Source organism: Erinaceus europaeus, chromosome 7 (genome assembly GCF_950295315.1).
Source record: "Erinaceus europaeus chromosome 7, mEriEur2.1, whole genome shotgun sequence".
NCBI lineage: Eukaryota > Metazoa > Chordata > Mammalia > Eulipotyphla > Erinaceidae > Erinaceus > Erinaceus europaeus.
Window position 1 is genome coordinate 65,479,005 of NC_080168.1, and position 21,906 is coordinate 65,500,910.

Consider the following 21,906-nt stretch of genomic DNA (forward strand, 5'->3'; position numbering starts at 1 on the left):
GGAGTAAAGCAATATCTCATTGTTGCCTTTACTTACATTTCTCAACAATGACTTGGAGCATTTTTTTCATATGTCTGTTGGTCATTTGTATCTCTTCTGTGGGGAATATTCTGTTCCTATCCTCCCCCAATTTTTGGATGGGGTCCTTTGTTTCCTTGTTGCTGAGTTTGGTGAGCTCTTTATAGATTTTGGTTATTAGCGTATTGTCTGATGTATGGCATGTAAAAATCTCCCATTCTGTGGGTGGACTCTTTGTTTGGGTGGTGGTTTCTTTTGCAGAACCTTTTCAATTTGGTGTAGTCCCACTGTTTTATTTTTGTTTTAGTCTTCTATGTAATTGGGTTTGTATCATTGAAGATGCCTTTAAAATTTAGATGGAGAAGAGTTGTGCCAGTATTTTCCTCTAAGTATTTGTTAGTTTCTGGTCTAACATCCAAGTCCTTGATCCATTTGGAATTTACTTTTGTGTTTGATGAAATTAGTGGTACAGTTTCATTCTTCTGCATGTTTCAACCCAATTTTTCCAACACCATTTGTTGAAAATACTCTCCTTTCAATGAATATGGCGTCGTTTTACTCATAGACAGAAGTTGAAAACAAAATCAGAAGGGGAAAAAAACTGAGCAGAACTTGGGCTGGACTTGTATTGCACTAAAGTAAAGGACTCTGGGGTGGTAGGAGGGTTCAGATCCTGGAACATGATGGCAGAGGAGGACCTAGAGGGGGTTGAATTATTATGTGGAAAACTGGGAAATGTTACGCATGTACAAACTATTGTATTTTACTGTCAACTGTAAACCATTAATCCCCCAATAAAGAAAATTTAAAAAAGACTCACCTTTCCCCCTTTAATAGTCTGGGCACCTTTGTCAAAGATTAGATGTCCATAGGTGTGGGGGCTTACTTCTGGGCTCTCAATTCTATTCCACTGGTCAGTATGTCTATTCATGTTCCAGTACCAAGCAGTTTTGATTACAGTGGACCTATAATATAGTCTGAGATCTGGGAGTGTGATGTCTCCAGTTCTATTCTTTCTTCTCAGGATAGTTTTGGTAATTATAGGTCTTCTCTAGTTCCAGAAAAACATTTGTTTCTTTTGTTCTATTTAAAAAAAAATTGTATGGGACCTTGATGGAGATTGCATTAGATTTGTATGTGACTCTGGGTAGTATATTCAGTTTGATGATGTTAATTCTTCCAACCCATGAATATGGAATATCTTTCCACTTCTTTGTGTCTTTTTCTATTTCCTTGAATAGTGACTTATAATTTTCAGTATGCAAGTCTTTCACTTCTTTTGTTAGGTTTATTCTTAGATATTTTATTGTTTTGTTGGTATAGTGAAAGGAGTTGATTTCTGGATTTCTTCTTCTGCTACCTTAGTGTTTGCACAGAGGAATGCCACTGACTTTTGTATGTTCATTTTTTTTAAGCCTGATACCTTTCTATATTGCCCGATAATTTCCAAGAGCTTACTGCTGTATTTCTTAGGTTTTTCTATGTATACTATCATATTATCTGCAAATAGTGAGAATTTGACTTCTTCTCTTCCAATCTGTATCCCTTTAATTCCTTGCTCCTGCCTGATTGCTATGGAAAGAACTTCCAACACTATGTTGAATAGTAATGGTGATAGTGGGCAGCCCTGTCTAGTACTTGATCTGAGTGGGAATGCTTCCAGTTTTTCACCATTGAGTATGATGTTGGTTGTAGGCTTGCTATATATGGACTCTACTATCTTAAGGAATTTTCCCTCTATTCCCACATTTTGTAGTATTTTTATTGGTTACAAGGGATGTTGGATTTTGTCAAAAGAGTTTCTCTGCATCTGTTGATATAATCATGTAGTTTTTGGTTTTGCTTTTATTGATGTGGTGGATCACGTTGATGATTTACATATATTAAACCAATCTTACATCCCTAGGATAAACCCCACTTGGTCATGATGAACAATCATTTTAATATACTGCTGTATCTGGCTGGCTAGAATTTTATTCAGTATTTTAGTATCTATGTTCATCAGTTTATTTATGATACTGGTCTGTAGTTTCATAATTTTGTTGTACCTCTATCTGCTTTTGGTATCAGGGTGATACTGGCTTCATAGAAGCTGGAAGGAAGTATTTCTGTGTCTTCAATCTTTTGGAAAAATTTTAAAAGTAGAGCTATTAACTCTTCCTTGAAGGTTTTGTAGAATTCACTTGTAAAACCATCTGGTCCAGGAATTTTATTGTTGGGAAGGTTCTTTTTTAAATTTTTTTATTTATAAAAAGGAAACATTGACTAAACCATACATATGAGGGATACAACTTCACACAATTCCCACCACCAGAACTCTGTATCTCATCCCCTCTGCTGATAGCTTTCCCATTCTTTAACCCTCTGGGAGTATGGACCCAAAGTCATTGTGGGATGCAGAAGGTGGAAGGTTTGGCTTCTGTAATTGCTTCCCCGCTGAACATGGGCTTTGACAGATCGATCCATACTCCCAGCCTGTCTCTCTCTTTCCCTAGTGGGGAAGGTCTCTGGGGAAGCAGAGCTCCAGGACACATTGGTGGGGTTGTCTGTCTAGGGAAGTCTGGTTGGCATCATGCTAGCATCTGGAACCTGGTGGTTGAAAAGAGAGTTAATATACAAAGCCAAACAAGTTGTTGGCCAATCATGGACCTAAAGGATGAAATAGTGCAGATGAAGAGTTGGCGGGTCCTCCATTTTGTAGATAGCTAATAGGTATATTTTAGTTATATTCCAAAGGGCCTGTGGCTATACTAGTTGTTTTTTTTTTTTTTCCCTGAGCCAGCCAGAAATCTGATGTGCCCGTGGATCCAAGTTATTGTCTGGGGAGATGATGTCATGATTGGAAAAAGGACCAGAAAGCTGGATCAGGGGAAAGAGTAGCTCCCTAATATGGGAAAGGGGTATAAATATTGTTGACTATAAACCCCACTGATTTGATGTGATCTGGGGCCCATCATCAGCTTAGAAGCCTATGTGACCTCTGCATCCCTCTGTAGTCATGAGTAGGAACATTCCAGGCTGCTCCAATATCGACCTATCTTCCTCAGGTGTAGCATAGAGTATGTTGTTCATCCTTCCTTCAGAGGATGGAACATTCTCTACCATTGTTGATCCAAGTTGAGGGTTTGGGAAGTTTCTTAACTGTTTCAATTTCTTTGTCTGTTATTGGCCTGTTCATATTTTCTAGTTCCTCTTTTTTTTTTTAATTTTGGGAGTTCATAGGTATCTAGGAATTAGTCTGTTTCTTCTAGGTTCTCTAGCTTGGTGGCATATAGTTGTTCACAAAAACCTCGCATGATATGTTGGATTTCTGTGCTATCTGTTGTGATATCTCCTCTTTATTTATAATCCTATTTATGTGCGTCTTCTCCTTTTTTCATGAGTCTGGTTAAGGGTTTGTCAATTTTTATTACTTTTTGAAGAACCAGCATTTAAGTTTGTTGACCTTTTGTATGGTTCTCTTATTTTCAAAGTTGTTTTTGTCTGTCCTAACTTTAGTTATTTCAGTCCTTCTGTTTGCTTTAGGGTTCCTTACTTCTAAGTCTTTAAAGTGTGCTGTCAGGTTGTTTATTTGAGCTTTTTCTTGTTTCCTAATGTGTGCTTGCATGGCTATGAACTTCCCTCTCAGTGGTGCCTTAGCTATGTCCCAAATATTTTGATAGCTTGTGCCTTCATTTTCATTGAATTCTCAAAACATTTTGATCTCTTTCTTAATTTCTTCACTGACCCAGTAGTTGTTAAGTAGTGTACTGTTGAGTTTCCATATTTTGGGACTTTTACTAATTTTTTTGTTTGTTGATAAGTGTTAATTAAATTCCATTGTGGTCTGAGAAGATGCTTGGGATGATTTCACTTTAATTTGTTGACACTCTTTGTGGCCTGTCCCTTGTGGACTTGAACAGAATGTGTATTCCAGTTTCTTGGGGTGAATGACTCTGAAAATGTCCAATAGTTCTAATTTATCTATCTCTTTATTTAATTCCCTCATTTCTTTATTAATTTTCTGCCTAGGTGTCTGTCAAGTTGAGAGAGTGGGATGTTGAAATCTTCTATTATTACTGTGTTGCTGTTAATATATTGGTGTAGCTCTTTCAGTAGATGTTTGATGTATTTAGGTGGCCTCTCCTTGGGTGCATAGATGTTAATAATCGTGAAGTCCTCTTGATTGACTGATCCTCTGAACATTATGTGATGCCTGTCCCTATCTTTTTTATTTTCTTTATTTTAAGGTCTATCGTGTCAAATATGACAATAGCTAGCTGTTCCTGCCCCCTTTTAGTGTTCTATTAGCTTGTATGATAGTTTCACACCCTTTCATTTTGAGTCTGTGTTTGTCCTGTTGAGTTAGGTGGGCTTCCTGTAGGCATCATGTGGTTGGGTTGTTTTTTTCTGATCTATCTTCCTACTTTGTGCCTTTTAGGTGAATTCAGGCCATTGACATGTATTGATATTATAGATTTAAGATATTTTAATGCCTTTATTCTAAACTTTTAGAGTGTTCTGATATATGGCATGTTTATGGTGGTGTTGTGATTGTGTTATGAAGTCCATCTCTCACTACTTTTTTTTTTCTTTTGCTTCCAGGGTTATTGCTGGGGCTCGGTGCCTGCACCACAAATCCACTGCTCCTGGAGGCTATTTTTTTCCCTTTTGTTGCCCTTGTTGTTTTATCGTTGTTGTGGTTACTATTATTGTTATTGATGTTGTTGGATAGGACAGAGAGAAATGGAGAAAGAGGAAGACAGAGATGGGGAGAGAAAGATAGACACCTGCAGACTTGCTGCACCACTCCTGAGGAGACCTCCCTGCAGGTGGGGAGCCAGGGCTCGAACCAGGATCCTTACACTGGTCCTTGTGCTTTGAGCCATGTGTGTTTAACCATCTGTGCTATCGCCGAACCCCAACCCCCACTACTTTTCAATCCACTGATCACACTAGCCTGGATTGACTTGTGTCTAAATAAAGTACTTAAGAGTTCACAGTTGCAAATCTTTTTGCCTCCAGGGTTATTGCTGGGGCTTGGTACCTGCACTATGAATTCACTGCTCCTGGAGGCCATATTCTCCATTTTGTTGCTATTGTTGGTATTGTTGTTGCTGTTATTGTTGCCATTATTGTTGTTTTATAGGACAGAGAGAAATTGAGAGAGGAGGGGAAGACAGAGGGGGGAGAGAAAGATAGACACCGGCAGACCTGCTTCACCACTTGTGAAGCGACCTCCCCACCCCCGCAGGTGGGGTGGGGAGCTGGGGGCTTGAACCAGGATTCTTGCTCGGGTCCTTCTGCTTTGTGCCATGTGCGCTTAACCCGCCACACTACTACCTGCCCCCTACACAGCTGCAAATCTTAACAGTTGTTTTGAAGTTATCTCAATCCCTGAGGTGAACCACAGTGGCTGTTAGACCTTCTTATGTTGTTATGTTATTTATCTTCCCTGCAATATGGAACCTGAGGGCTTTTTAACTATAAGTAGATTTTTTCTTAGCTTAATCACTCACTTGAGACCAAGAGGTAAACCAGGGTAGAGAACAGATAGCACAAAGGTTATGCCTAGAGACTCCTATGCCCAAAGGTCCAAATTCCTGTGCCCAATCCCCAGCTCCACCACCAGCCAGACCCAAGTTCAGCAACTCTCTTTGGTCCTATGAGTTTCTGATTAATTTCTGGTTGTATTTGGTCAGTTCTGAGGCAATTATTCACCATGTTTCCTAATTTATCAGGAGAACAATGTGAAAAGCTCCTACTATATAGTCACATCTCTGGAACACTGGGAGTGTAGATTTTCTCCTGAGTCACCTGGCCGGTCTCTGCCCCCAGATGGCAATATAGTGTTTCCCTGCTGCTGTTCAGCAGGGAAATGAAGACTCACAGCAATGAAGACTTCACAGTTGTAATTTGGTGGGTTTTAAGTGATCTTCTCCCTCCAGCAGTCTTTTTTTTTTCTCCAGGGCTATTGCTGGGCTCAGTGCCTGCACCATGAGTCCACTGCTCCTGGAGGCCATTTTTCCCCCTTTTGTTGCCCTTGTTGTTGCAGCCTCATTGTGGTCATTATTATTGCCATTGTTGATGTCGTTCGTCGTTGGACAGGACAGAGAGAAATGGAGAGGGGAGGGGAAGACAGAGAGGGGGAGAGAAAGATAGACACCTGCAGACCCGCTCCACCACCTGTGAAGCGACTCCCCTGCAGGTGGGGAGCTGGGGACTCGAACCGGGATCGTTACGCTGGTCCCTGCGCCTTGAGCCACATGCGCTTAACCCACTGCGCCACCGCCGGACCCCCGAGCAGTCTTTTTGTTGATAAAACTCAGACCGGAGGTGGTGCATCAATTGGCAAACTGCCAGACTGGTACCAGCTGCTCCCAAGTAGATGCAGGCTTTTAGCCCCAGGAATCTCTCCTTAAGCCCCTTTCTGTCCATGATCTGCCTGTGTTTACACTCACCCATGGCTTGATGGCTGTCTGAAGTGATCCTAGTCTTATCTTGTTTTGCTCTCAGGTATTTGCTCTCTTTGCTATTCCTAGTTGATTTGGTAGAGCAAAATGCAGCTGCTACTACTCCGTTTCAGAGTGACTTTTTATCCATCTTGGAGCGTGAAGTTTCTGTTCAATGATGATGCACACGGAGGGAGGGAGTTTCTCTCCACCAGGACTGTTCACCAGTTCCCCAGACAGCCCCAATTCCCCGGAGAACTAGCACTACTGGCTCCGTGTGTGCAGCCAGGAGGCCTGCTCTTTTCTGAGATAACTTTAGAATAGCTTGAAAGAGGATTTCTCCCCAGATCATGGTGGCACCTGCAGCTCTTCCCCAGTGTAGTGGAGATCTTTTCTCTCAGGGTGTATTCCTTCATTCTCTCCTAAACAGAGGTAATGGCAGTGGTCCCCCACCCACCACTCATGCACAGGGGTGATGGGCCTGCATTTAGCCCCTCCACCTGAAAGCGTGAAGTCTCTGCAGTGACAGTGCAGTCAGCTGTCCTGTCCTGCATAAAGGGCGGAAGAGCAGGTGGTCTCTAAACCCCAAGGCTCTCTCTGTGCCTTAGCCCGCCACCTTGTCTTGGCGGCTGGGATCTGTGCTTTGCCACAGCCCCTCTCAGGCCTCTGAGCTCCTGCCCCCACCTGCCAGGTGTCCTGACTCACGGTGCCAAGCTGGTGCCTCAAGTCTACAGGGCACCGCAGTCTGGGGTGAGGGCCTCTGAGTTCCTGAAAGCACGGTGACAGTGGCCTCGGTTATGAGCTCCTGTGCTCACCCCCCACCCACACTGCAGTCTTCAGTGGGAAGCCCCCTCCCCCTCATCACACTGGAGACCAGGCTGAGTTCCAGGACCTAGTGCCTGTGTAAGTTGTGCAGGAGGAATGCAAGGTGCCCACCAGGCCACATTCCACGTGTCCCCCTGTATGGGCTCCAGCATCTTTCAGGAGGTGAGAGTGAACCAGCAGAACTGGTACTGGAAGAACCACACCCCCGCAGGCCCCAACCCTAGCTTATGGGGAGAGCTGGCACCCCACACTCACCCATGGCCCACTTGAACCATAGTCAGCCTGCCTACTCAGCACCCTTTTCTGTCAGTCTGCCTGGACTTTGCATTGATCCCCCATGTTGAGAGCTCACCGTCTCCAGTCCCCACCCCGTGCTCCCCAGTGCCTCTCCTGGGGAGCTCACAGGGGCTTCCCTCCATGGACACCGTCCACTGGCTGAGCTCCACCTCCTGCCCCTTCCCTCCCAAGGTCTTCACTCTGCAAGCTGGGCCTTCCTTCCACCAGCCCAGAAGCTCCCTCGCTTACATCATGAGAGAGACCCCCACACCTCATCAGGGGGAGGGAGCTGTGAGTCAGGAGCCAAGAAGATCAGATCTGCCTAGAAGTAGGCTCTGCTCAGGTGAGGGGCCGCACATGGCACATGTCTATTCATCCCCGGTCCTGGCTGCACTGGGACAGAGTGGGGATAGTACTCTGGGAAGTGCCAGGGGGCGTGGCCCTTTCCCTCTGGTCCGATGGAGACTCATTGTGGAGCCCCTTCCTTGTGGCTGTGTTCTCTGCTAGCTGGGGCAGGTGCCATCATGAAGAGCTGGAGCCAAGCACCTGTCTTCTTGGCACCATCTTCCAGAAGCCTGAGTGAGAGGAGGATGCGGCTTCTCTGCAGCAGCTGTGCTCAAGCCTCTGCCCCACTCTCCCCAAGCTCCCATTTCCTCACCTCTGAGCAGAGCTGGATGGATCCAGGGCCCAGAGACAGCGACTGCTTGTGGGACTCTGCCAGGTGCTGACGGGACAGCCAGCCATAGAGACAGGGCTTTCAATGATGACAGCAGGCTTACTAAACAATCGCTTATCACCTCCATCTCCAGCTGCTTAGGAAACACTGTCCCCAGAGCAGGCCAGCCCAGAGCCTGCAGGGGGAGCCTCCCACACAGCAAAAGCCTCCTGCCTTTTACCCACTTCTGCCCTCAGAGCTGCTTCCTGGAAAAGGGCACATGAGGCTCCACTCTCACTGCCATGGGGACCGAGATGCACAGCCCCCAAGGGAGGGGAGAAGAGAGGATGTGCCTATCAGAATAGTGTGAGCACTGAGAGAAAGCCTGCTCAGAGGGTAGATTGTGTGAGGTTAAGAGCCCCCACACCGCACAGGAGAACCTTGGACAATACCAGGGAATCTCCTTGGCTGGGGTCTGGTCTCAGAAGCACAATAAAAATTAGGGAGGCAGCTCTTCGATTTTTACACATGCACAAGAACATGCATGGGTCCATTCCTTGGAGCTGTATAAAATAAGAGGGGGCCAGGTGGCGGCATGCCTGGTTAAGCACACACATTAAAAAGTGTGAGGACCCAGGTTCAAGCCCCTCGCCCCCACATGGGAGCATCACACAAGGGAAACTGTGTGAGCAAGGACACAATGTTTTGATGTATCTCCTCCTCCTCCTTCCTGTCTCATCTCTTCTGTTCACCATCAGGGGAAAATCTAAAAAAAGAGTCCGTCAGGAGTAGTGACACAAAGCCCTGGTGTCGAAGAAGGAAGGAAAGAAAGGAGGTAGGAAGGAAGTCAGTCAAGCCAGGGGTGGGGAGATAGCTCGGTGGAGGTGTGTAGGACTTGCTTGCCTGTAGCCTCAGGTCATGGCATTGCACTTGTCAAAATGGAGAGACGTTCTGTTCTCAGTCTCTGTCTCTCATGAGAATGAGTCCATACTCCCTGAACTCGGACTCCTCTGGGTGAAGGAGGTTCTGAGTCTACCTATCTCCCTAGTGGGGCTGACATGAGAATTCAGTGGATCTTTATTTTATTATTTTTTTATTATTTTTTATTTTATTATTTTTTAAATTTATTTTATTTATTTATTCCCTTTTGTTGCCCTTGTTGTTTTATTGTTGTAGTTATTATTGTTGTTGTCGTTGTTGGATAGGACAGAGAGAAATGGAGAGAGGAGGGGGAGACAGAGAGGAGAAGAGAAAGACAGACACCTGCAGACCTGCTTCACCACCTGTGAAGCGACTCCCCTGCAGGTGGGGCTTTATTTTATTTTTATTATATTTTATTTTTTGCCTCCAGAGTTATCGCTGGGGCTCAGTGCCTGTACTACACATCCACTGCTCCTAGTGGCCATTTTCCCCTTTTTTTTTTAATTGAATAGGACAGAGAGAAACAGAGGGGAAGGGGAGATAGAGATGGGGAGAGAGAGACACCTGAAGACCTGGTTCACCACTTGTGAAGTGACCCTCCTTCAGGTGGGGAGCCAGGGGCTTGAACCAGGATCCTTGCACAGGTCCTTGTGCTTTGTACTATGTGTGCTTAACCTAGTGTGATACCGCCCGACCCCTTCAGTCACAACAGTAGCGGGACCCTAAAAGACTCTAAAAAGGTTGTGTCACATAAAAATAGAAGTCCCAAGGCAGCTGGGCTTGTAAGCTACTCTACTCTCGGGGGGTGGGGGGACAACACTGAAGGCAGAAGGACAACATCAGTCTTGCTGACAAGTGGCATTTGTGGCAAGGCGCCTTCCATGCCTTACCAGCCCACCTCTTGAAATGACTGCCGAGCTCAGCTCTCGGGTCAGCATTATCCCAGGAGGGTGGGGACTTCACACATACCTTACACAGCTTGGATCCTAAGCAGAAGCATTTAGCCTAACGTGTAAACTACCTCACACCATGACTGTGAGAACATCTTTTCTTGCTAATAATTCATGCTCATGTGCTGCAACTCTGAGGAGACAAGAAAAAGGAATAACAAGGAAACTTTTGAAGTCTTTACAAAGTGAAGGTGGTTTATCTGCATAGAGAGTGGTCACCCTGCCAGTGGGGATTTGACCAAGGGAATCAGCCCATCCAGACTGGGAAGGCTAGAACTTTGGAGTCTGATTGCACTCAGCACCTGGAGTTTGGAACTTGAGGGGACGCAAAGACCCCTATCTCTGCACAGTCCAGTGAGTTGCCTGGTTTTGAGGGGGCCTGGTGCTAAGGCAGAACCACAGTGCTCTGGACAGTCAAGGTCAGCTTTCATGGACTCTGCCCTTGGCTACAACTGTCGAAGATGCCCTCTCTCCCCCACGCACACCTTCACACTATTCTCCAATCAGTTCATCTCGTGCACTGATATCAGCCATCCGTGGGGTGGGCAGCAGTTCTCAGACAGGGTCAAAGCCACCCCATGCAAGGCCGGCCTCTCCCCAGAGACCAACAGCTGCAGGGACGGGGCGGCATAGGCTTGTGGCTTTGCGCAGGCAGCAGGGGTTGTCCCTTGACAGCCACCCCAAAGGAAGGAAGTCCGTCCTGGCAAAAGATGGATGTGCTGTGTTCCTCTGTGAGTGTCCCAGAGGGCTTTGTGTGGTGATGGACACTGGGGCTTAAAAATCAAGGACTTCTTGCTATTTATAAATACCACCGTGCAGAAAATGGTGAGCTGCCCATTGAAAAACTTAAAACGACGTGTTTTTCACAACCTCTAGAGTGTGCATGCTGCCTTCAGGCATCTGTTTTCTCTTTCTCCATGTTCCCAGCCCCTAACTAGCCTCCCCAGAGTCTGCCTGACATTTTGAAAACTTTATTTTAATTAGAAGATGCACCTCTCTGTATCTGCTTTAACCATACTAATTATTAATTCCTTCTACCCAGAAATGTTCAAGCTGAGTTGGTTTAACCACCTTAAATACTCCATGTCATGGGTCTATTTATTTATTTATTTATTTATTTATTTATTTATTTTTATCTTCCTGACTTGTCCAATGACTCTAGGCACTTGGTGAGGTAAACCATTTAGCAGGATACAATTTTATTTCCTGTTTTTTTTAATTGATTTAATAATGATCGACAAGACTGCAGGATAAGAGGAGTACAATTCCATACAATTATGAACACCTGAGTTCTGCGTCCCATCTCCTCCACTGGAAGCTTTCCTGTTCTTTATTCCTCTGGGAGCATGGACCCAAGATCGTTATGGGGTGCAGATGGTGGGAGTTCTGGCTTCTGTAATTGCTTCTCTGCTGGACATGGACATTGGCAGGTGGATCCATACCCCCAACCTGTTTCTCTCTTTCCCTAGTAGGGTAGGGTTCTGGGGAGGGGAGGTTCCAGGACACATTGGTGAGGTCTCCTGTTCAGGGAAGTCCGGTTGGCGTCATGGTAGCACCTGCAATTTGATGGCTGAAAAATATTAAGATATAAGCCAGAACAAATTGTTTAATAATTAGGAACCAAAAAGTAAGGATTTGGCAGATAAGATTTGGGGTCTTTATTTTGGAAAAAGCTAGAAAGTCTATTTTAGGTATGTTCCAAGGAGCCCTTGACTTTACTAATTTTTGCCTGAGCCCGTCAGCTAACATACAACTGGGCTAAAGGTGTTGTCTGGGGAGATGCTGTCAGAGTTGTAAATAGGACCCACCATTGCCACCTGCCTTAAAGTGAAACACCCCATTCTTTGTTGTTTTTTTATTTTTTATATTTATTTATTTTCCCTTTTGTTGCCCTTGTTGTTTTTTATTGTTGTTGTAGTTATTACTGTTGTTGTTATTTATGTCACTGTTAGATAGGACAGAGAGAAATGGAGAGAGGAGGGGAAGACAGAGGGGGGAGAGAAAGACACCTGCAGACCTGCTTCACCACTTGTGAAGCGACTTCCCTGCAGGTGGCTCGAACTGGGATCCTTATGCCGGCCCTTGCGCTTTGCACCAAGTGCACTTAACCCACTGCGCTACCACCCGACTCCCCCTTTGTTGTTTTTTTTTTTTCCTAGCTTTCAGGTTTTATTGAGGTAGCATTGGTTTGCAAAGCTGTATGTTTTAGGGACACACTTTCGCACCTCTTCCCAGTGTATGTTAACACACACCCTCACCACCAGTGTTTTATCATCTCTCCTCCACAGTCCCCTCTTCCCTCCCTTGGGGCCCTCATTCCTGCCCCCGCTCATCTCCCTGTGACTCTGCTCCTTTGCTTGGTTCCCTGCATCCTCCCCACTCATGAGGCCATCTGGTATTTGTCCTTCTTCTGAAACACTTCACTCAGCAGGAGCCCATCTTGTTTACTCTGTGTTCTTGCAAAGGGCTAGATCTCATCCTTTCTCGTAGCTGAGTACTATTCCACTGTGTACAGAGACCACTCGGCTGCCATTGGGCTCTTGGGCTGATTCCATATCCTAGCTGCTATGAACAGCTCTGCAGTGAACACAGGTGTGCAGGCATCTTGTGGGAGACGTGGCTTGTGTCCTTTGGATAGATACCTAGAAGCACAATCCCTGGAACCCATGGTAGCCCTGTAATGCCCTGAGGTGGCCATGCTGCTCTCCACAATTTATGTCCCGCCCACAGAGCTGTGGGCACCACTTGCACCACACCCTTGCCGCCACTTATTACCCACTTGTTAGATATAAGAGCCATAGTGAGTTTCACCACCAGGTTTAGAAAGTGAGTTTGTCAAGTGGAGTTCGTTCCCACTCCCCCATCACAGTGGCCTCAAGCAACACTCTTCCTTCCTTCCTTTCTTTCTTCCTTCCTTTCTTTCTTTTCTTTTTTCCTCTTTCTTTCTTTCTTTCTTCCTCTCTCTTTCTTTCTTTAATATTTATTTATTTATTGGATAGAGACAGCCAGAAATTGAGAGGGAAAAGGGAGACAGAGAGACACCTGCAGCCCTGCTTCACCACTCATGAAGCTTTACTCCTGCAGGTGGGGACCAGGGGCTTGAACTTGGGTCCTTGTGCACTCAACAAGGTGTACCACCACCCAGCCCCAGAGCAACACATTCCTTGACTCTTTCAGCAAATGGGATACCAGCAGAGTAGCCTATTGTTCCCACTGAGCAAAGCGAGGTGACAGTAGGGAAGGACTTAGGGCCTCTTGGGCTTTGTCCTGTACTGCCACAGTAACACGAGAAACTCACTCAGCAGGCCAGAGACCCTTCCCACCCCCGTGGAGCAACTCCATCATATCCCAGTCAGAGTGGTATCCATCCTCTCTGCCACCATGTCAAAGAAGGGGGAGGGAGAGACAGCACAGTGGTTCTGCAAATAGACTTTCTTGCCTGAGGCTTCAAGGTCCTGGGTTCAGTCCACTGCACCACCCTAAGCCAGAGCTGAGCAAGGCTCTGGAAAAGGAAAAGAAAAAAAAAAAAAGTCAACAAAAGTGTTTCTTGAGACCCTTTTGGTTGAGGGAGAGGGACCCAACTCCAACCTCGGGAGGGGTGTACACAGAGCATGGGAGGCCTTTGGGAATGACTGAGCAGGGCGCTGGGTAGGGGATGGAGAGTAGGGGGCAGGACATAACTGACTCTCCTAAGGGGGTGCAGGGAAAGAACCTGACTGGACATCAAAAATGGAGAAGGCTCTCAGTAAACTGACTTGGCAGGACATTTTTCTTTTTTATTTATTTTTTTTATTGGGGGATTAATGTTTTACATTCAACAGTAATTACAATAGTTTGTACATGCATAACATTCCTCAGTTTCCCATATAACAATACAACATTTTTCTAAAGCTGGTTCAGTGGGTGAGAATCCAGGGAGTTGAGAGGGCGCCTGCTGCCTGTCAGCCCTGCCTTAAATCACATACCTGATCCATCCTGGATGCCCCTGCAGCCTCCAGAGGGCCACTCCTGCCTGCCAGCCTCATCCCAAGGTGCAGACGGGGCCATAGCGCATCCACAGTGGCCCAGTTACACTGGGAGTTGCTGTGCCCTCCACAGTCCCACATTCCACTTCTCCTTCCTCCTCCTCCGCCCCCTATCTGGCAGAGCCATGGCCAGGCTCAGGATATTGAAGCACATGTGTGAGGCAATACACACACAGCCCTCTGTCCTGCCACTAGCACTGCCCCAGTCCATCCACACAGCTGGCTTTTCTGTAGGACAGGTGATTGGCAGGCACAGTGAAAGATGGCACTCAGGCCCTGATTCCCAATGAGATAGGCAGCCCTGTTGCTCAAACCCTGGCATGCCTGAGGCAGCCGGTGGTGCCTAGAGGGCGTGTCCCTGTCTCCCCATTCAGGATTACAGCCATCTCTCCCTGGGAGGCTGACCCATGCCCCCTAGTGACAGTGTCAGCAGGTATATAACAGAGCCAGCATCCTCCTGCCCAGGTTCCAGAGGGCCCATTCTGCTGGGGACCCTCCTGTCACTCTCATCCATCCTGATCTGTGTTCTCCCTGCAGGTGTCACACTCAGCTTCTGCAGAGATCCCCAGCTGGCCAGAGAGCCCTGAAGCCAGGCAGAGGAAGAAGGCAGACAAGGTAAAAGGCTGGAGGCAGACATGCAGCTCAGAGAGGTGGCAGCTGGGGGTGGGGGGCTGGAGCACATCACAGCAGCCTGGAGCCTCTTCACTCAGTGCCACCATCACCACCCCCATGTCCCTAACACAGCTCCTGGAACTCCCTGATCATCAGAAACCCACAACCGAGTGGCTATGCACATCTAGGCAGAAGGGTCCAGCCCCTCCAGGGAAGAGCATGGCACTCCCCTTGGTCACTGCATCGAGTGTTCCTGGAGAAAAATCAGTGACAGCCAGAATCTAACTTACTACCCAGAGCAGAGGCGCTCGCTCTAGCTCGTGCCTGCACGTATTGGTGGGGCTCTTCTCGTCTGTCTTGAATCACCAGTCTGGGAGGCTAGTTCTGTTCTGTTCTGCCAGGTAGGGGCTGATGGAATAGGGCTCTCTTTCCATCAACATTGATCCATGGATTCCTTCTCCAGGGGCCAGGTTCTAGCCGGTATATGCCACAGTAGCCATTGACTGTACTGAAGCAAGATTCTCAGAGAATGGTGACATCTATTTAGATTGCATGACAGACAGTGCTGGCAGATAGCTCACCCAGTCAACTGGGTACTTCCCCATACATGGGGACCTGGGTTCAAGCCCATGGCCGCCACATGGGAGCACCTGTACCAGGGTGGGGGGGAGGGGGCTGACAAGCCGTGGGGCAGTACTGCGATGTCTCTTCACCCCTCTTTTCTCTGTCTCTTGGTCTGCATGTCTCACCTACTATCTAAAAAGAGAAGAGTCCACCTGAAGGGGTGGAATTGCACAGGCCCCCACAACCACCCGGTGGAAAGACATGTAGACCAAGGGCAGGGATGACTCAGAGGAAGGAACAAGGCATGTCTGTGCACTGCAGAGGGTCTGTGCACACCAGGTGATGCCCCTGCTTCCTGTCCTTCTGGAGAGAAAAGGACAGGAAAGCAGTGTTCACTGACTAGGGATTCACTAACTGTGTCCATGGACAAACTCTATCCAGCTCTTTCTTTTCCCCCTCCACTTAGCCATGCATTCTGTTGACTAAACACTGGCTTGAGGTAATACAAGACTCTTGGAGCCTGGTGCTACACTGTGTACATATGTAGGCACCATTCACCATGGTTCAGTGCCATCACCTCAAAGACACCTTCCACCTATCCCCTCCTACAACCACCACAGAATCTCACAGTAGTTTTCAGAATCTCACAGTAGCACCATTAAGTTGCAAGTGTTTCATCTTCTACATGAGTGAAGCCACCCACTTTGTCTCAAAGGATACAGCACCACTTTTTATCGGCAGAATAGTATTTCAGTGTATATCTATCCACTGTTTCTTTGTCCAGTCATCCATTGGTGGGCATGGAAGTGGCTTTCCTGTTTTCACCTCAGGTCTGTTAGCTTCCAGGATGGTGCCGGCTCCCTGGGGTTGGGAGGCAGGATGAAGTGACAGAATGTGAGGCACAACCCCAGGGCTCTAGTGTCTGTCCCTCCTGCAGCAGAGACGGGCTCAGGTCTCCTGACCTCCCAGTTGAGAGCACTGGCCTGTCACTCACAGCACTGTGAGAATGAGAGGAGAAAGTGATTAGTGTTGTGAGGCTAGGGCACTGCCTGACAGTGGTGAGACATCAGCACGCGCCATGTGGCTTGGCATGACTCAGCCCACAGGGCACTTGCCTCTTCAGGTGCACAGAGCCAGGTTTGAACCCCACCACTGTGCATAGGAAGCTTTGTGAGCAGAGGGGCTGTGTGGGGGTATCTCTCCTCTCTCTGTCTGTCTCTGATACCAAAAAGGGGGATAAAATTTCAGAGCAGTGAAATCACAAAATGCAAAAAGTCCTACAGGAAAAAAAATCATGGAGTTTGGGCAGTGGCACAGCAGTTAAGCACACATGACGCGAAGCGCAAGGGCCAGCGTAAGGATCCTGGTCCAAGCCCCTGGCTCCCCACCCGGGGGGGGGGGGGAATCGCTTCACAAATGGTGAAGCAGGTCTGCAGGTGTCTTATCTTTCTCTTCCCCTCTCTGTCTTCCCCTCCTCTCTCAATTTCTCTCTGTCCTATCTAACAACAGTGACAGCAATAACAACAATGATAAACAACAAAGGCAACAAAAGGGAAAAAAAAAATCATTAGAAAGTAGGAAGGAAGGGTCAGCAAGATAACTCCCCTGGATAATGTTCCCAACTTATCATGAGTGTTTGCCAGGCTGAGCCAATCCCCACTACTCTGGGGGAAGCTTTGGTGTTATGGTATCTTCCCCCAACCCCCAAAAACTTACCTGGTGAAACTCCAGCAACAGCAACAACAACAACAACAACAAAATAGATCCTTTTATTTCTGTTGTTGGATAGTTGCACAGACAATTTTTTTTAATTTCTTTATTGGGGGATTAATGTTTTACAGTCGACAGTAAAATACAATAGTTTGTACATGCGTAACATTTCCCAGTTTTCCACATAACAATTCAACCACCTCTAGGTCCACCTCTGCCATCATGTCCCAGGACCTGAACCACCCCCTCCCCACCCCAGAGTTTTTTTATTTTGCTGCAATACACCATGCCCTGACAAGTTTTAAAATGAAAAGGTATATTTTTTAAAAAGGAAGATTTCATTATCTATGAGCAAGAACAAAAGAAAACTAGACCCCCCACTCCAGCACATGTTACATCAGGTGTCAAAGTTGGGGCCTCCTGCCTGCAAGGCCTGTCTCTGCCACCATGCCACCTGCCAGGCCACAGTCAAAAATCCTGGGACTTGGAGCAAATAGCATTTGTAATCGGGGCAGGAGCCAGAAGGGGTAAGGAGCCCTCCACCTAAAGGTTGTAGGGGAAAGACCTCTGGAGAGGAGGCGGAAGCCAAGCCCTTGCACCATCTGGGGAAGCCACACTGGCTGTCAGTGGTCACCTTTCCCTGGGTTCTGCTTTCACGGAGGCCTCACAGCCTGGCTTTGGGGTTCTTCACCGAGGCTGCTAGGTATTCAAGCCTTCTCCTGCTATAGCCTCCTCTGTTAATCTTTGTGACAGGAACAAGCTCGCCCTCTGGTTTGATCTGCTGTTTCCCCAGGAGTTGTGTTGGCTGGGAGAGGAGGACTAGGAGGAAGGTGAAGCAGAGGTCTAGCACTCAGGACCCTCACACATAACCATATGCTTGCCTTGCTTACTAAGCCAGCGCCATTGTATCTGAGACAGAACACCAAGGCCAAACAGTTTCTCCTCTCGTCTCACAGTAGAGACTCAGAGTACTGGCACAAGATGTCTCAGCGCGGGGTTAATTTGCAGAAGTTTAGGCCTAGTGTTGCTCTGCAATGAGGCTTAAGTGGTATGTCTCTCTCTTTTAAACTTTCCTGGAGACACAGACCTGCTTATTATGGTGAGCCTCTTCCTGAAATGAAAGTCTAAAGCATCCAGGAACCTGGTGTGCAGACGTGAGTCCTCTGCCTCTCTTACCAGAGAATTTGGTTGTTTATACTTAACTCTCACACTGGCTTTGTTCCACCTTGAACACACCTTGCCCCAGCCCCGTCCTGGTTTGAGGAGAATGTATGATATCTATAAATTCCTCTGAGCGATATTTTGAGCAATTGCGTGGATCACAGCTGGGTTCTTTTAGAGCAAAGTGGTGCAGCTAGAAGAACTGGGCAGGACATCTGTAAAAGCCAGCAGTCTATCTATAAGGACAAAGAATACACTTATTTTTAACTTATTATACTTAGATCATTGATTTGTTCTTTTTTTGTGTGTGTGGCTAGGGCTTTTGCTGGGGCTTTGCACCTCCAAGATTCCACCATTTCTGGTAGACTCTGTTTTTTAGAGATGTATAATAGAGCTGGGCACCACTCCACCATTCAGGCTTCTCCTGGTGCCATGCATGATGCCTCTCTACATGGTAAAGTGTGCGCTCTTTTGGATGAGCTGTCACCCAGCCCCAAAGATCCTTGTGAGAACTATGATTATGAAAGGGAGGCCCAGAACTTTGGTGGTGAGTGTAGTGACTGTTCCCCCTGAAATTCCACAAATTCTATCAAATCATACTTCTATCCAGAAAGTGAAAGTCTTCTGCAATGTCACTTTGTGCCTTGAGAAGGAGGTGATATTTTCTGGCTGGGCAAGGCCTGGCAACTTGTGGAAGCTAGAGGGTTCCAGTCTGCAGAACAGCCCCCTCCACCTGTTCGTTCTCTCTCTCTTTCTCTCTCTCTCCCTCTCCCTCTGACTTCTGCAGTAATCCAGCAGGCTGGGGTGCCTGGTGGCTAAGATTCAGTTCAGGAAAGCCTTGTTTATCAGGCATTCTGATTATCAGTGCTAAAAGAAGATATCATAAATGTCTGGGGTGGAAACTGAAAAGTAGAGGCAAATAGAAGCACTTGGAGCCTAGGAAAAGTGCCCTGCCAGTGCTGGTGGTGCCCAGCTGGTCCCTGATGGTGGGTCCAGCAGTTCGTCATGAGCTCTGTGACTTCTGACTCCCTTGGCTGTGCCCTGCCATCCACCTCAGGGCCTGTGAACAGTAACTGGGCAATTGTCAGTTGTGGCCAAGGAGTCCCTTTGCCCTCATGTTCTGCTGTTGTGATTGTGCGGTTGCCAAGGTGCCCCATGTCTGTGGCATCTTCCCAGGGCTTCCTGCATTATCCATTTGGTCTCCTTGCCTTTGCACGAGATGTCACAAGAGATGTCCACAAGCAGTTTTACTCAGGCAGGCTGCAGTGCTGAACAAACCATCCTTAAGAACACTGTGGGGTGAGGTACATAATGGATATGCAAAGAGACTGTCATGCCTGAGACTCCAAAGTCACAAATTCAGTCCCCTGCACCACCATAAGGCAGAGCTGAGCAGTGCTCTGGTAGGAAAGAAAAAAAAAAGACTGTGAAACACGTTTCAGTGTCTGGCAAGGAGATGTGAGTAAGTAGCATCCTCTGGGCAGCAGCAAAACTCTTTTCCTGAGAGCCTCTGTGGCACATAGCCCTCTGGGTTCAAGTGACCTATTCCCATCCCAGACAGAATGCTGGGAGCGAGTGTTTCCCTGCTGGCTTCCAGCTCACTTGCTTTTCAGGAGTGTCCCAGACCTTTCCAACTGACCTTTCCACCACCATCATCTCCTAAGAGCCCTGCTTTATGACCTTTGATCTTGGTGGTTCTGTTTATACATGAAGCCAGAAATAATTAGAACTTTCAGATTCTTAGTATTCAGATGCTGTTTCTTTTCTTCAGAAAAAAAAATGTGGTACCTGTGTCATTGTACTACATGTACTTTAAAGGTTTAAAATTTATGCCAATGAATATTTTAAGTACTATACTACTGACATTGTGCTAAGTTTTAAATATTGTTCTAAACCTTGCCATACAGATGATTACCTCTGTAGGGATTTATATCTCAGCATTTTTCTCCCATGTCCTGCCAGGAACTTTTATGCCCCCTACATTGTGGGTCTTCTGATATTCACAGAAAACAAAGTAGAGATTTCTAGGATTGTTACATGTCTTGGCTTTTAAATTATTTGCAGAAACTCAGCACTGATTTTTCAGTAGTTCCTCATTTCTGACCATCTCTGGAGAATGGGCTGTCTTCATTTACCTAATGTCGCAGGGTTATCACTGGGGGCTCTGTGCTGGCACTACAAATCCATTGCTCCTGGCAGCCATATTTTCCATTTTACTGGACATAACAGAGAAATTGAGAGAGGAGGGGGAAATAGAGGGAGAGAGAAAGATAGACACCTTCAGATCTGTTTCAGCACTTGTGAAGCAACCCCCTATAGGTGGGGAGCTAGGGGCTTGAACCCAGATGCCTGTGCAGGTCCTTGTGCTTAGCACTATGTGTGCTTACCTAGGTGTGCCACCACACAGTCCCAAGAGGGCTGTCTTTAAATCACTGGCACACACACGTACACACACACACTGGCACAGGTGGTCCAGAGTGTCTGACCATGCTGGCTCCCTTCCACCTGATTTTTGATGCACCTGCAGGGGCCTTCCTTGTCCCCACTGTCTCTGAGTGCCCATGGCATCAGATCTCAGGTCCATCAAGTCATCCTTTCTGTCACCTTTCTTACAGGGATCTTTTACCTGCTTGTCTCAGTCTTTTTACCTGCAAGATTTATGACTGCTCCACTTAAAGAAAATGCAATGAGGACTGAAGTTACTCTGAGCCACAGAGGGACATTGGCAAGTGAAGTGCCCAGACCCACCTGCCATGTACCCACATTGCTTACTTGATGAAGCTTCTTTTGTGCCCACCAATGCTGGGCTGTGTCCTAAACCCTGGCCCAGGTCTAGCACAGCAAAGACCAGAGAGAGGCAGCGCAGTTAGGCAATCAGGACAGGACATGTGGCCATAGAGGTGATGAGGCCACAGCAGAAGGACAGATCCAGGATGAGAGCCACAGGGCCTGATCACAAGAGAGAAAACAGTGTCCCCTGCTTGCCTCACCCTGCCAGGGGGCAGCCCTGAAGGCATGTGCCCTGCAAGGTGATGGGGCAGCAGTCCACCACAGTCTGACGCTCAGGGCCAGGCTGGCAGGGCTTGTTCAGTGGTAAGCGAGAGTACTGAGGGGGGTGTTGCGAAAAGTGGGGGGAGATGGCATGAGAAGAAGGCTGGAGTTGTGGTGACCTCACCATGGAAACGGAGGAGCACACGTCCAAGTCCTTGTGTGTGCCATCTTGTACACAAAGCTCTGATGCTGTGGGAACACTGCTATAATGCAGAGGTTCAAGAACCTCCAATGATGAGGACACAGGTGACGAGGAAGCAGCTTCCCTGGGGCCAAGGACCTCCTAGGAAGCCAGGTAGGGCATGTGGTACAGCCACTGCACAGAGCTGAGGGTTGGGCCCTGAAGCTTAGGGAGTACGTATGTTGACACTGTCAGAGGAGAGAGGGCTCAGTTGTCTGGCCCGTGTCAGGAGCTGGGATCAGATCCAGCATCCAGACAGCATCCTCCAAGGCAAAGGTCCAGAGGTTAAGCAAAGCCATGGCAGATCTAGCCAAGATTTCTCCAGAGACATTATGTCACCAGAGTATTCCTGACAACCAGGGAAAAGGCCTCAGCTCATGTTAGGATGGATTCCACACAGCAGGGGTCTGGGCTGGTCCCAAGCAGCCTGCCCCCTTTCTGAGGGGCTCCAGGTGGGACCACCCATTTCCTCCAGTCCCCACTCTTACATTCACTCCCTTCTGCTCCTCTCCAGAGCTTCCTGTCC

General features: G+C 47.3%; 1 protein-coding gene across 4 annotated transcripts in view; it reads left to right on the plus strand.

Annotated features, from left to right (window-relative positions):
• The window catches only part of FAR2 (fatty acyl-CoA reductase 2), a 73,820-nt gene that overhangs the window by 29,845 nt on the left and 22,069 nt on the right, over window positions 1-21,906 (plus strand). For 3 of the 4 annotated variants that reach the window (XM_060194588.1, XM_060194587.1, XM_060194586.1), the window contains exon 2: window positions 14,639-14,716. The gene's annotated coding sequence lies outside the window, so the exon portion shown is untranslated. Of the gene's footprint in view, window positions 1-14,605; window positions 14,717-21,906 lie in introns of those variants that run through there. The other variant, XM_007529922.3, reaches the window with a different exon arrangement.